Source organism: Colius striatus, chromosome 7 (genome assembly GCF_028858725.1).
Source record: "Colius striatus isolate bColStr4 chromosome 7, bColStr4.1.hap1, whole genome shotgun sequence".
Classification (NCBI taxonomy): domain Eukaryota; kingdom Metazoa; phylum Chordata; class Aves; order Coliiformes; family Coliidae; genus Colius; species Colius striatus.
The window spans coordinates 18,231,452-18,245,219 of NC_084765.1; the positions used below are offsets into that span (position 1 = coordinate 18,231,452).

At 40.5% G+C, this 13,768-nt stretch overlaps 1 protein-coding gene across 7 annotated transcripts in view; it reads right to left on the reverse strand.

Annotated features, from left to right (window-relative positions):
- TSPAN4 (tetraspanin 4) overlaps positions 1-13,768 on the reverse strand; it is a 465,001-nt gene that overhangs the window by 356,144 nt on the left and 95,089 nt on the right. The window lies entirely within an intron of this gene.

Here is a 13,768-nt window from a genome sequence, read left to right on the forward strand (position 1 = left end):
TTACAGATGAAAAATTGACATATATTGACTTTACTAAACATAAAAGAGTGAAACATCCAGCAAATCAAACAACACATCTGCCTGAGTACTTTTTGAAGCTATATAACAAGATGAATACACAACCACTGAAACAACACAAGACAAATGCCTGTCTCAGAACAGGCAGAGATCTGGAAAGAGGATGAGTATCCCTGACCCTCAGTTGGGTCCAGTTGCCACTTTCCCACAGGCTTGACCCAAGCTTACCATTTTTACAGGCCTATTTCTGAAAGGAGTATAACAATATTTCCTTTCTGTCTTGTCTACCTAGATACCAGATTCTTCAACATCACTTACAGTATGTTTGTAGGGAGCACGGTGCAATTAGATCCTGACTGGGAATCAGACCATAAAGCCACATCATGGCAAGCATAGTAAAGTCAAAGTGCCTACAAGTCAAAGTGACAGCAGAGTCACCCAGTTCCCATAACTACATGGGTGCATAATTACCATTTACAGTGTATTTGTACAGTCCAGGTGTTTGCCCAAACATTTGAGGGTTAATTATAGGCACCACATTAAGACAGCCTCATTTGCACTCCTATTCAGACTATGTATGAGTGCTATGAAATACTATAGTGGCTTTCAAGAAGAAATTGTCATTTGCAGAGAGCAAGCATGGATAACATGCAAGACATTGCTATAATCACGCACCTTGTAACTGTTCCTAGATATCCATGCCTTGGATAATAAGATCCAGCAACTGCATTTAACTTGCTGAACACTATTTAGCAATATACTTCTAACTGAATCTTTCTAAAAGAGTTTCAAGAAACACAATGAAGTCATTTATTATAAGCAGCCTCTTTGCAGAGCAGAGTTAGAAAGTAGGAATCATTCGTATTTATGCAAAGACTTCTAATTCTACATGACTGTATAACAGGCAATTACAACTGCCTCATACATGTGTATGTGATACAGTGTAATGCTGTTGCTGGCACAGAACACATACACACAAGAGAAACAGTTGAAAAAAATTACAAGGGACATGAATCTTCTCCAGCACATAAGACTAGCCAGGGAAAACAGGTTACCCAAGAGATGCCTCGGCCGTGTAGAAGGAGTGCAGGCATGTTAACCCAGCAAAGACCCATGACCACAGACCTGCAATGTTCACAAACAGTCTTGGGAAGCTACCTCATTTTGAGGGGCATTAAGCCACATCAGTAAAACACAGTCACACCAATACCATGATGTGATCTCCAAATCCTGCATTACCTTCAGCCAGCACCAGCTTAGTTCCATGTCTCAGTTTTGGATGCAGAACCCGTGATTTGACCTAAAAGAAATTGCACACAATCTCTGTCCTTTACTTGAACACAATGAACACCCTGGAAAAGGAAAAAGAACTCAGACATTAAACAAAGATCCCCTTTAGTGGCAAAATCTATGTGAATAATTCAGATAGAAGTGAGCCTCCTCTCTTCCACAAAACCTCAGCTGGGATCACAAGGCTAAAATTACTTAGATCCAGAAACAACACAAACTAGAGGAAACAACAGATTTAATTTTTAGCACTTAGACACTGAAGGCATTGATGAAGTGGTTAACTTAGTGTGAAAGAGACTCCTTGTCATGGTTTGACATGACAGCCTTTTCTGGTAAGGGGGAAGGGGCTGTAAAGATGGCTCCTGCAAGAAGTTGCTTAAAACTCTCCCCAGCTCTGAGCCAGACCCACTTCTGGGGCTGAGCCAATTAAGTGCCTTCACAATCACTTTTTAAGAAGAAACTGGAAGAGGAGGCTTCTTCCTTTTTCTGTCTTTTTTTCTTTTCCAGCTGGTAGTGGTGCAAGGAGTGGGAAGAGGGAGAGAGAAGCAACCATGCAGACTCCAAGGTCTCTGAGGGAAGAGAGAAGGAGGTGTACTGCAGCAGATACTCCCCTGCACTCTACGGAGAGGACTGGTGAAGCTGAAATTTGTTTGCATTTTGCTGAAGACCCTGCATCAGTGGTAGAGACTCATTTTGCTAATGACCCCATATCAGGAGCAGAGACTCATTTTGCTAAGAAACCCGAGTCAGGGGCAGTGATTCACTTTGTTAAAACTATGGCCAGAGGAGGCCGTGTCCTAAAAGAGGGACCCTGTATCACTACGACCAGAGCAGGACATCCTGTGTGAGGGATCCAATATTCATAGAAGCTGTAACTGTGGGAAGGAACCCACAACAAAGAAGCTCATTAAATTTGTGCCCAGAAGAGGCTGTGGCCAAAGAGAGGGACCCTGCATCTGCAGAAACTGCAACCGTGGCAAAGAATTCATGCCAGAGATATTCATTAAGGACTGTGTCCCGTGTGAACAACCCTGTATCGGCAGAAGACGCAGCTGCTGGGAAGAACCCACACCACAGAAGCTCATTAAGGATTGTGTCCCATAGGAGGGTCCTCATAACAGAGCAGGGGAAGAATGCCAGGAGTCATCCTCATCTGAGAAGAGAGAAGTGGCAGAGCCCATCTGTGAGAGACTGACCACATCCCCCATTCCCTGCCCCCCTGAGCCGTTGTGGGGGGAGCAGTGAGCTGGGCCTGGGAAGAAAGGAGGGATGGGGGAGGGAGATCTTAAAGTGCTGGTTGTCATTTTCTCATCATCCTACTCCCCTCCCTGCCCTTGTCTCAATCCACAACAATCTTGGTTATCATTTTCCTCCCATTTCTCTGGGGCCTCTGCCATCCTAAGGAGGGTGGGGGTGAATGGGGGCACCGAGTGAGAGATTGTTGTGGTGCTGCTGTGCTGGCTTGGCCAAACCACGACACTCCTCCTGAAAAGCTCCAGAGTGTCTCACTGTACAGAAATAACACCCAGAGATTATTTATTTTTTTAAGTATAGTCTAGTGGGGCTGAAAACTGCCATTGTAGAGGAGAGTCACTTTGGAGAGGCTTCAGACTCTCAACTCTGCCATGATGCTGCTGTGGTGAATGAAATTGGTGGACTTGAGCTGGGGCTTCATTTTCATTTATTTCTACAACAGTTATCATTCCTTCCCCCCCCTAACATACACACTTTGCAGTTAGACTCCATAGAGAAGGAAGAAGTCCACCAGAATGGGAAAAAGAACAGAGATACGTAACAGAAGTGAGAAATTGGCATTTAAAGCAAAGCCTGAACAAAGTCAGATAACATCACTTCAGCAAGTGCCTCAAAAACAAAGGGCTTCAGCTTAGAAGAGAAACCAAAACCTTGAATCATTCCAATGAAATCCTCAGCTGTAAAGTTCACTGAGGTTCTGTCAGTGACGTCAACAGGGTCAGGATCAGCTACTCTATGTTTAAATACACTAACCTTATTGGGATGCTCTTTGTTCTAAGGCTTCCAGTTAGCACTGTGAAAATCTACTCTAAATTCTGCCTCTGCCTCACAAGAATGCAGTGGTTACAACAGCTTGCAGAAAAACATAGCATCTTAAATGACTCATAACAGAACAAGCATTTCTGCTGAAATCTTCATGTTTAATGAAATCAAAACAATACTAACAATATTAAAAAATAAATAAATATTGGATAGAAGTCATTCCACCCCACAGGGATCCCAGGGGACGGAGGGGTTTTGCTCACTCTTTATTTTTAAATGACTTTCCCTTTTTTTAAATTCCATACTTTTACTCTACATAGTACATTTCCACTTCAGATGTCAGAATCTAAATGAAATAGTTCTGGTTTGAAATTTGAAACCAAAAAAATACAGATTGTAAATCAAATACCTCCAAATACCACCAACAAACGTGAGGTTATGGAGTTTTCCTTTGTGGAGTGTTTCAATATTTTTAGGTTTTGCACTAAGAAGCAGAATCCTTAACAAATTCCTTCCAAATGCCAAAAGAGATAAGCCTTCCACCCTCCTCCTATCTATTTCCACATCCCTTTGCATCAACTGATTTTAAACGAGGATCAAGAGAAGAAGTGGGCCAGTTTCTAAAGGTAATTAGAAGGAAATTCTAGAAACCTAAAATTTAAAGGTGAACTAATGGTATAACTGAATTCACACAGATAACACCACAAAACCATACTGAAGAGTAGGGTCCAAGGCTGAGAATACAGTGTGCAGTTCCCTTGAGCTGAGCAGCCTGTGAAAGCTCCAAGAGGAAATGCCAAATTTAACAGAATAAACAACTGTGAAATGGGAACACTTCACAGAAAAGAAGAAAAAATAAATTTTAAAACCTTTCATTTAAAAACAGCAAAAACAATAACAAAACAAAAAAGAACCCCAGAAAAGGTAACCAAGTAAATTCAAAGTTTTGTGTTATATTGCCTTCAGTGAGTCTCAGAGACAACTCTTTGCATCAGTTCTTGAGTAATTAGGACTACAGGTAGTAACGAGCATCTCGGCAGCTGCCACTTTGTCCAGATACCCATTGTATAAATGTCCAGATAGAAACACAGTAGTGTTATCATAAGCTGACTGTCTGAACACAGCACACCTCCACAGTCCCTGCTCCCCTTCAGACATGTATTATAGCCACACAGATTGACAAGTGATCTCAGGAGACAGGACAAGATTATGTTGGCAGTCAGCAGAGCTACAGCTAGAGCCAGTCCAAAGCAAACATCCCCCAAACATAGGCAAATGTGAATGTTAAGTCCTTTAGCTCTGTTTTGTTCTACAAATCCACATCTATGGAGCTGCTTTATATGTATTTTTATATATGCACATATAAACATATATATGTTTTCTTTGATAAATACCTAAAGAGGACAGGACAGGCATTGTGAGACCCATTTGATGTGAGACCTTGAAAGCCAGAATCCACTGTGCTTATCACGGTATTTATGTGATTCACAAACAGTGCAGTGAAAGCTCATGAATCACTTTTTTAACAACTTTTCCCCACTAATGCTTAGTACATGGAACTAATCACTTTTTCTCAGTATATAAGCTTTAGTCATAGAAAATCCGTATTTATACAAATTATTAATTAATTCCTTCTTTACATCTACTGTACCTGAAACATCTGGCATTTTTCTCTCTTAATCGACATAGTTTCCACAGGCTTGGCATTTTAAACAGTTATTTGAAATAACTCCAATTGTCACCACCAAATCATGTTTTACACCTTGAGATGGCTGCAATTATAATTACTAGAGACGATCTATCAATTGCTAAGCCCTGAATATGTCTATTGAGACACTGAGGCTCAGAGAAGACACACACTGGTCTGCAAAGCTGTTACAAAGCAGCACAGGTGAGCTGTTTGAAAGCCATCATGAGATACAAAGTCATCTGCTTTATACAACTCCCAGTGGGCAGCATGCAAACAGACCAAGAAACCCCTTATAAAAGATCACATGCTACAGAAACATCTGTTTTATTGTATTCTCTATTACCAGAGATCAAGGACTAAGGGAAGAAGGATGAACTTTTTGTCCCACAAGTAAATGTTCCCTATAGGTCTAGGAACTGCTACCATGGTTCACCTGAGAGTATAGTGTGTATCTTTTTTATTCGTTTCCAATCCAGTGTTTCAAGGAGACCTCAATCCCTAAATTGGGCCAATCCACCATTTTCTCCTGTTCAAGGTGCAAAGCAAGAAGGGCAACAATACTTGAGAAACGCTGAGGAACAGCCTGGTATCCAAAGGGCTATTAAAAAAACAGCTCCACGTTTCAAATTGGGCTGTGATTTCCAAGGCTACACTGGGGACTTTAACATCAAGATACTCCAGCATAAGAATGGTGGCTGACCAAGCAACTAGAAAGCAGGCACAGGAACAGGAAGACAACTGGCAGGGCTGAGAGCTGCCAGGTGGCAAGCAGCTCACAAGACAGAATAAACATAGCTACTGTCCCTGAGCAGAGAGGTTAGGAGCTATACAACATCAGTGCTGGGCCTACGAGTGCAGAGCAGTCAGGCTTCTGCATTTACATGAATGTGAGGCAGCAGCAATATCCAGAGTCTGTCACGGAAACAGGAGCACTCTATTCCTTACTTTCATAGACACAAAGTTCTCCCACATAGTATGAAGCTGCAGTGCTTTCTAAAGCTCCCTCAGCGAGAACGTTGGCATTGGCCTTTCCATTACACACCACAAAAAGTGTTTTCTCACCTCTGACACCGAAATGAGTCGTATTTCTAAAAAAGCTGTCTTGCACCATTTGTCACTTAAGAGAAAGCTTCAAATAAATGGAGAGTACATTGACCTGTGGCTAAGAAAAATGCTGCTAAGACACATGGCTTAATTGCATCTGTCAAAAATGTATTTCTGCTCACTACACCTGATGAATCATCACCACACACTTTCTGACTGCCAGACTGAACTCTTTAAGGACAATACAAGTCTTGGAACTCAGCCATCTAGAAAACTTTACATAAAAGTCTATAAACAATAACAAGTGGGTCTTCACATAGGTATCTTGGACAAATTCCTTGTTGTGGCACTAAAACCATTGTGCTTACAGTCTTCCTGAAGGGTCTTTATCACTTCCCCCTCCCACTCTTCAAACTTGTACTGTATCATCCAAAATGGTCATCACAGCTCTCCTCCTCCTTTTCAGACAGAAAATAAGGAACTTTTATTGTCTCACATCTATTTTGTTTCAGGGTCACTTAATACTAGCAATATGTGATGAGTGATTTCATCTGCAGGATTAGGATCATACAACATATCACCTGAGAAGTAAATTGCCTTTTAGTGACTTCCTGATAAACTTCCTTCAGAAAAAGGAATAAAAAGCCAAGTGACTGTATTAAATGGGGCGGTTCTATGGGTCTTATAATGGTGGTGTAATGGAGTTTTGCAAACCTAGAGCTAAGAATAAGGAAACCTGTATATGTATTTATCTTCTCTGGAGACATTCAAAAACCACGTGGACAAGTTTCTGTGTGACCTACTCTAGGTGGTCCTGCTCTGGCAGGGGGCTTGGACTAGATGATCTCTCGAGGTCCCTTCCAATGCTTAAGATTCTGTGATATGCTTTAGTCATAATTAGAGATACATTCATCAGATTACTTTTTTAAGCATGATTTGGTTTTCCAGGTACAGCTTTGTAAGCAGGATATCACAAAAAAGTGTACCAGAATACATTTGAAGTAGCAGGCAGTTCAGTTGAGATTTAATATAAATTTCTTGTCAGTTCTTTCATTATTTTTTCTTCTCTTTTCAATCTCCTCAAAGTCTGATCACAGTCTTTTAGAGTCTGCATCAATATGTAGGCCTAGGTGTTACAATCTCCAAGCCCCTTTCTAATGTCTCTCCACCTAAGCATTCCACCTAAGCTTAAAGGCAGCATCTAGCTACAGGTTTCCAGGGGTTTATGTGAAATGCAATTACATTTCCATGACAGTGAAGGAGTCTTTTGTCTTCTACTTGAAATACTTTACAATTTGCAACAATTATTCCTTTAAACCAGATCTTGGTCAAGCTACGCTTTTTATTGATCTGACTGCTTTCAAGTATGCTTCTTCTTCAATAAGCCAATTCATACAGCACAATGATCCAGTTTACATGCCAAATAAGGCTCCAACCTGTATTTTAAAAGTGTTCTTATACACTTGATTGAGGAAAAAATTCTTTCCTTAAGACTCAACAATGAGTTCTGCTCTTTTCTGATGAAAAAACTCTGTAGAAGGTAAAAGTGAATTCACTGCCATAAGTCTTCCTTTTTCACGGCAGTGTTAAGAATCTTCAGTTCTTCCAGAGAAAGCCACTTGATCTCTGCTTGACTGACAAGTCCCTAACACTCATATTCCATCTACAGCAGGTAAGACTTTGCTCTACTAGTTGTAATAACTGTGACAGCATGTATGTGAGGCCTTCAACATCAAGGTTAACATCCTGATCAAGGAACTCTGATGTGGTTTATTGCATATAACTAGGGAAAATAATTTGACTTTCTGTAATAATTTGACCAGTCTCTATAAAATGAGAGATATGATGTCTACCTTCTCCTAAGAAAGTTGAAATCCCGTTAAGCACTTAAAAATTACTGGTTGGCAGATGCTAGATATTTTCAGTTGGATTTCACACCACCAAGATTTTAATTACCGCAGTTTCTCATTTGTTAGATTCCCTGATGAACTGATAGGCAGACTCATATTTATTCACAGCTGAATATCCAAAATGTCAACTAGCATTGAGACAGTGTTGTACACAATTTGGGGAGGGTATTTTGCAGACACATACAAAGAAAGAGAATCATCTCTGTTTCTCTGTGCAAGAGAAAGTGACCTCATTACACCATGAGGTTCTCAACCAAATTAGATCACGCTCATAGCAATGCCTTGAGCTAAGCTACTTACATGGGTCTTACAGCTAACAGTGTCCTTTGCAAAAGCCAAATGCTTTCAGAGTGTCAGTCAAGGAGGCACAGGCTCATTCCACTGACAGTTTACAAAGATGCACATTCATTTGATGACTCCTGCAGTAGTGCCCTATCAAACCAAACAAGCACCCAGAATACTGGACAAGCTGGTAAAACCTCCCCTCAATGCTCCTGCAATTTCCCAGGCTTCTCTCACCTTGCTACCAAGTTATTTAGATGCTGTCTCTGCACAGGCCTTCTTTGGAAAACTCAAGTTTCTCCTCAAAGTGATTATTTTTAGATAAGCAGCTTCACTTCAACTTACTCTCAGCTGTAGTTGTTCAGTTTAGCACATACTTTATCCATGTTACAGTGACACGGGAATTTTTCCCTTGAGCTCAAGGTCTGGTTGCAGTAGAATCCAATTTTGTGCAATTGTTAAAATGAAGAGAAAGTGACTGAGTTAAGGATCATTTCCAGGACAAATTATACCCACATCACATGGAAGGTCAACTCAGCTCCTGTCTTCACAGCAGCACCCTCTGCTCACAGTTATGCAGGCCAGCTGGTGTGAGTTGTTCCATGCCTTATAATGAACTGATCCCTGACTCAGACTTTTTGCCACCACAGGAGACACAATGTAAGCACCCAAGAAGTCACTGTCTGGCACCTCTGATTGTACTACAAAATACTCTAGATCAAGGAAGCCATCAAATTGATTAATAAAGATTGTGAGTTGTGCAACATAAACCACGGAAATGGACACCTCATGACTGCAATGATTGCCTCCAGCCTCAGGAACTAGTTTCCTAGGCATTGTATAAATTTGGGTTTCTATATTTTGCCCTATAGCTTTCCCAGAGTTGGCCTAGGTGACAGCAGAGCAGCAAATCTCAACATGTGCTATTTGCTTCCATTAGTGAAAATCACCCTTGCCAAGGCAACAGCTACCAAAAGCTCTCTCAGATGCTGCTTGTGCAGGATTACTAAAACACTTCCTGAACAATAGCCTTAATGAGGAATGGTGAGACTTAAAGTGTAACATAATTAAAAGGCAATCAAGAACAATAAGAAGTTTCTGACCATTTTCATCTACATTTAAAACGTAAGATATTGGGGAGCAGATTGCCCAACCTCCATGGCTTTCAAAGGCTTTTTGAAAATGAAAGAATGAAGAAAACATTAGACAAAGATGGGTAATAAAGGTTTCAATGAAGCAATCAAATTATGGACTGATATAATACAGATTAAAAGGCACACACTTCTCAGGAGAATAAAAATCCCCATCTCGCTTATCTCAGTATATAGATGAAACACAGTAAGTCATGGGATGCTAATGCATAAACACTCTGCCCACTGGTTTCAAACAGTACCTTATTCCCTTGACACTCATTTTGGTGATCTGGGCTCATGGCATTTCCAAAACACAATTATTTCAAAGGAAACGGATGGCTGGAGCAGGAAACATTTCTCTAACCTTGAAGAAACATCTTGAGAGCAATTTGGTTTGAGATGATTTTCTTTTCTCCTTTTCAGGAGAAGAGATTGAACAATACTTTCTATGACACTTTGTAGCAGTAACTCAGCACAACACTTTTACTGATACAATGAACAAGTAATTGAAAAACAAATCCCTACAGTTTCATTACATTAAAAAGGGAATGCTGATGAAAATAAAATCCTTTTCTTTAAATCTTGAAAAATGGGAGGGGTTTGGCTTTGACTTGTGGGTGGGGTTTCGGGTTGTTTTTTTGTTTGCTTTGCTTGTGGTTCTTTAGGTTTTTTTGGGGGCTGGAGGGGGGCTGTTTGGGTTTTGTGGGTTTTCTTTTCTTTTAAACACCGTTTCACCTACTACTTAAGCACAGACAGCGATGATCTGCATCACCTCAGGTAGCATTAGCCAGGTTTACATCCACACTACTTTGTACAGTGGGGCAGGTCCAACCCAAGTCTGGTAGAAGGAAAAAATTGCAAGATAGGCTTGCAGACATCAAAACAAAGGACAAATGAATTTTGCTACAATAATGAGGAATTAAAATCCTGAATTGTTATATGTTTGTGTTTTCCTGTGATTTATTCAGACTGCAAATTCTTCAAGACAAACAGCATCCTTCTTTACTTCACAACATCAAGCACCAACTGGTACAGAACGTGATTTGTTCAGCTCACCACCACCTCTAACACAAACAATAAAACACAAGTGCTCTGAATATGAACCTGTGACAAGCAGAGCTAAAGATGGAAAAAGAAATACAATGCTTGTCAAGTTTATGAAATTTATTATTTTTCTCCAACTCACACTGTCTTTGTATACAAGTACCAAAGAAACAAAGGCAGGCAACACATGCACCTGTTAAACAGTTTACATTCATAGTGGACAAGCACACAGAGAAAGGAAACCACCTTGGAAAAAGCTGATAACATCTCTACAGAACCTTTTCCTCCTCCTCATTGCCAGCACCTTTGTACAGTCCCCTTTTCAGTTCTGCTAACTTCCATACAAGAGAACATTGATCAAAATCTAAATTCACTTCAAGCCAGGTGCTGCCATAGCCTTTTTATTCTTCTGTAGTTCTCCTCCTCCTGGAGAGAACGTGTCCATTGAGACCATCACCTATCCAGAGAGGAGTTCTCATGCAGCATCAATACAGCAGTAGTCATGCCAGGCCCCAGACTACTTTGGGCCTTGCAGAACATTGCTCTTAAGAGTAATTATTCAGCAAGCCAGAACCCGAAGAACATTGTTTGCCCAGGCTGCCATCTCTCGGGTTTAAGCTGGTTCCTACCACCATGTTTCAGAAAGAGTCCATGGCAATATTTGTCATAGATGTTTGTTATTTGGGGCCTAGGACATCATTTTTAAAGCAGCTTTTACAGCTCGAATTGGTCCTGAAGTCAGTTTTAAAATAGGGATGGAGTGACAACTAGTGGAGATTTTCCTAAGTGCATCTCCATGGATTTCTCTGCACGATGTTAATCTGCATCAAGATCCTATTTCATTGAAACAAACCAGATGCAATCCAAATATGTAGAAAAGCTCTCCAGAAAAATTGTGTACACATATGTGAAACCACGAGGAACGTGAATGCACTCATGTGACTCTAAGCTGTTCCTTACCAATGCGGTAAAATTGCTCTGGTACAGAGACTTAAACAAACCAAGTAAGGCAACAGAAGCAGCTAGCCAGGCAGGAAGACACAAGCGTCACCAGTCCACCATCCACTCCCAAAAAATGTATGGGTGGAAGTGAAGATGGAAGGAGTCAGAAGTTAGGAGAAGGTAGTATGACCTTCATCCTGGTGTATTCCTTTCCTTACAGCACTCCAGATGACTGTTAGAAGCTTATGACTCCTCAGCTAGAGGGTGGGACTGAACCATTCTGTTCAATAGCCCACAAATCTCTCCTCCACGTATTTCTCCAGACTGTGTAGGCTTTTAGCCCCAGCCATATGATGTAGCACTGAGTTCCACAGCTGCAGTCTGTATTGCAGGAAAATATTCTTTTGTTTACACAAAAACTACCACTTATTTCATTGGATGGTTTATAATGCCTGGCTCATGAGGTGAACAATCATTCCCTAATTTATCTTCTCTTCCTTCTTCATGGTTTCATTAGCCTTCTCCTGCATTTACCTCTTTTCCAGGCTGATGAGTCTCAAAATTGATGAATTCATGTACAATAGAAAAAAAAAAAATCTTTCATTTTATTTGCTTCTTTAATCATGTCTGAATCCAGAGTTAACGCTTCCAAAGGCTTATTAGGAGTAACTTCTCCAAAGCAGTACCAGTTGAGGTATGACTCATCATCACCATACTCAAGGACTTTCTGGGGTTTTTGATAGGGAGGAAGGTAATTTTCTTTTGACATCCAGTACTTCACTGATGATGCTTTTTAACTGTCATCACCTGGTCACTCAGTATTGAGAGAACATCTGCAACATTCCAATCTGCTTTTAAATCTGGATCCCCTGATTATTTTCATAACAACATACGGTTTTATTAGTAACAGGCCCTAGTACAGTACTGCAGCTCTAACATAGCCATAAAAATTTCAGGATAAAAAATTCTGCCATAAAAATGGCTTGAATCAAACCAGGATAAGAAATCAAAACAGGGTGTTTGAGGAAGCTTTAGCGATATACCTTGTTTGGGTTCCCTGTCCAAAGCACACCGAGAAAGCAGTGACTGATAGTATTATAATAACTTTTGAATTTCATAAAAGGGAAAAAAAAGTGAAAAATGAGAGAAAAAAATGCCAACTATACATCTGTTCCAAGAATCCTCAATTAACATTATTCATTGTCACAGGGAGTCCTTTCTTTATAAGGTGCTTTAAATCACAACTGAAAGGACACAGACAAAGTTGTAGATCTATCAGCTTTTACTACCATTATAAGTCTTCTCTCCAGCATGTGCCCTGTCTTTAAAGAAAAAGTACAAAACTACATTTCTGCTCCTCCCCGTTGCAGAAAAAAAAGCCTGACAACACTAACCCTAAATGTTCACAAGCAGAAGACAAATTTAAAACAAAACCCAACACTGCGAAATAACCTCAATGATTTAAAAGAAGATCTCCTGCTTTTGAAGGTATGACGCATCATTTGATTGCTGGTGGATTGGCTGTATCATGACAATGAGACTAGCAAATGTGTCAATTAATTTATTAAGATTTGCAGTTTCAATTTTCATGGCAGGCAGATACGAAGTGCTGAACAAGAAAACAGTTTAATCTCTCTCCAGAACACTTCATGTTTTTAAATCATCTCTCCATTCAATTGACATACTCAATGCAGATTGCTCAATACATAAATGCAATAAATTAACGTAGCCTACAGATAAGATTCAGATTCTGCAGAGCTCAACTTTCTCAAGAAATTATAAAGACTTCCAAGCTGCTCCCTGACATCACCAGAAATATTTTCTGGACATGACTCCAAGCAGCAAACAATGCAGCACTGTTCGCCTAGACAGAAACACAGAATATGGGCACACAGGCATGTGTTCATTCCCTCCAGAAGGTAATGTCACTACAAAGTCTCAGTGGATACCAAGGATCAGGTATCACACTGAGGCTAGGTTTGTGATGTGAAGCAGTCACTCAGACTTTGACAGGCAGATTTGCCAGCACAGGGGAATCACAAAGGCAGATTTGGAAGGTAGAATGACAATAGCCACCACTCTTCCACACTGAGCAGCACCCTAAGTATCTAAAGATGGCTGGTACAAGCACAGGTATTTGTTAGGGGTGAGGACAGATTTGCAGAGTTCCAGAAAGCAGTCATGCAGCCAAGGTCAGCACATAGCTAGCTGCTCTCTATATTTACAATGTTGCAACCTAGACTGTTAACTAGAAGTAGAGGGTTACATGAGTGCATGCCCGGTATTCAAAATAGCAGCAAAGACCTTGAAACAAGGCCATAAAGTACATGTCACTGGATCTCGGTTCTGCTTCATTGCTTTTACTCTAGCTGCTTGGTTCCTCTGGCTTTCCAGGCTTT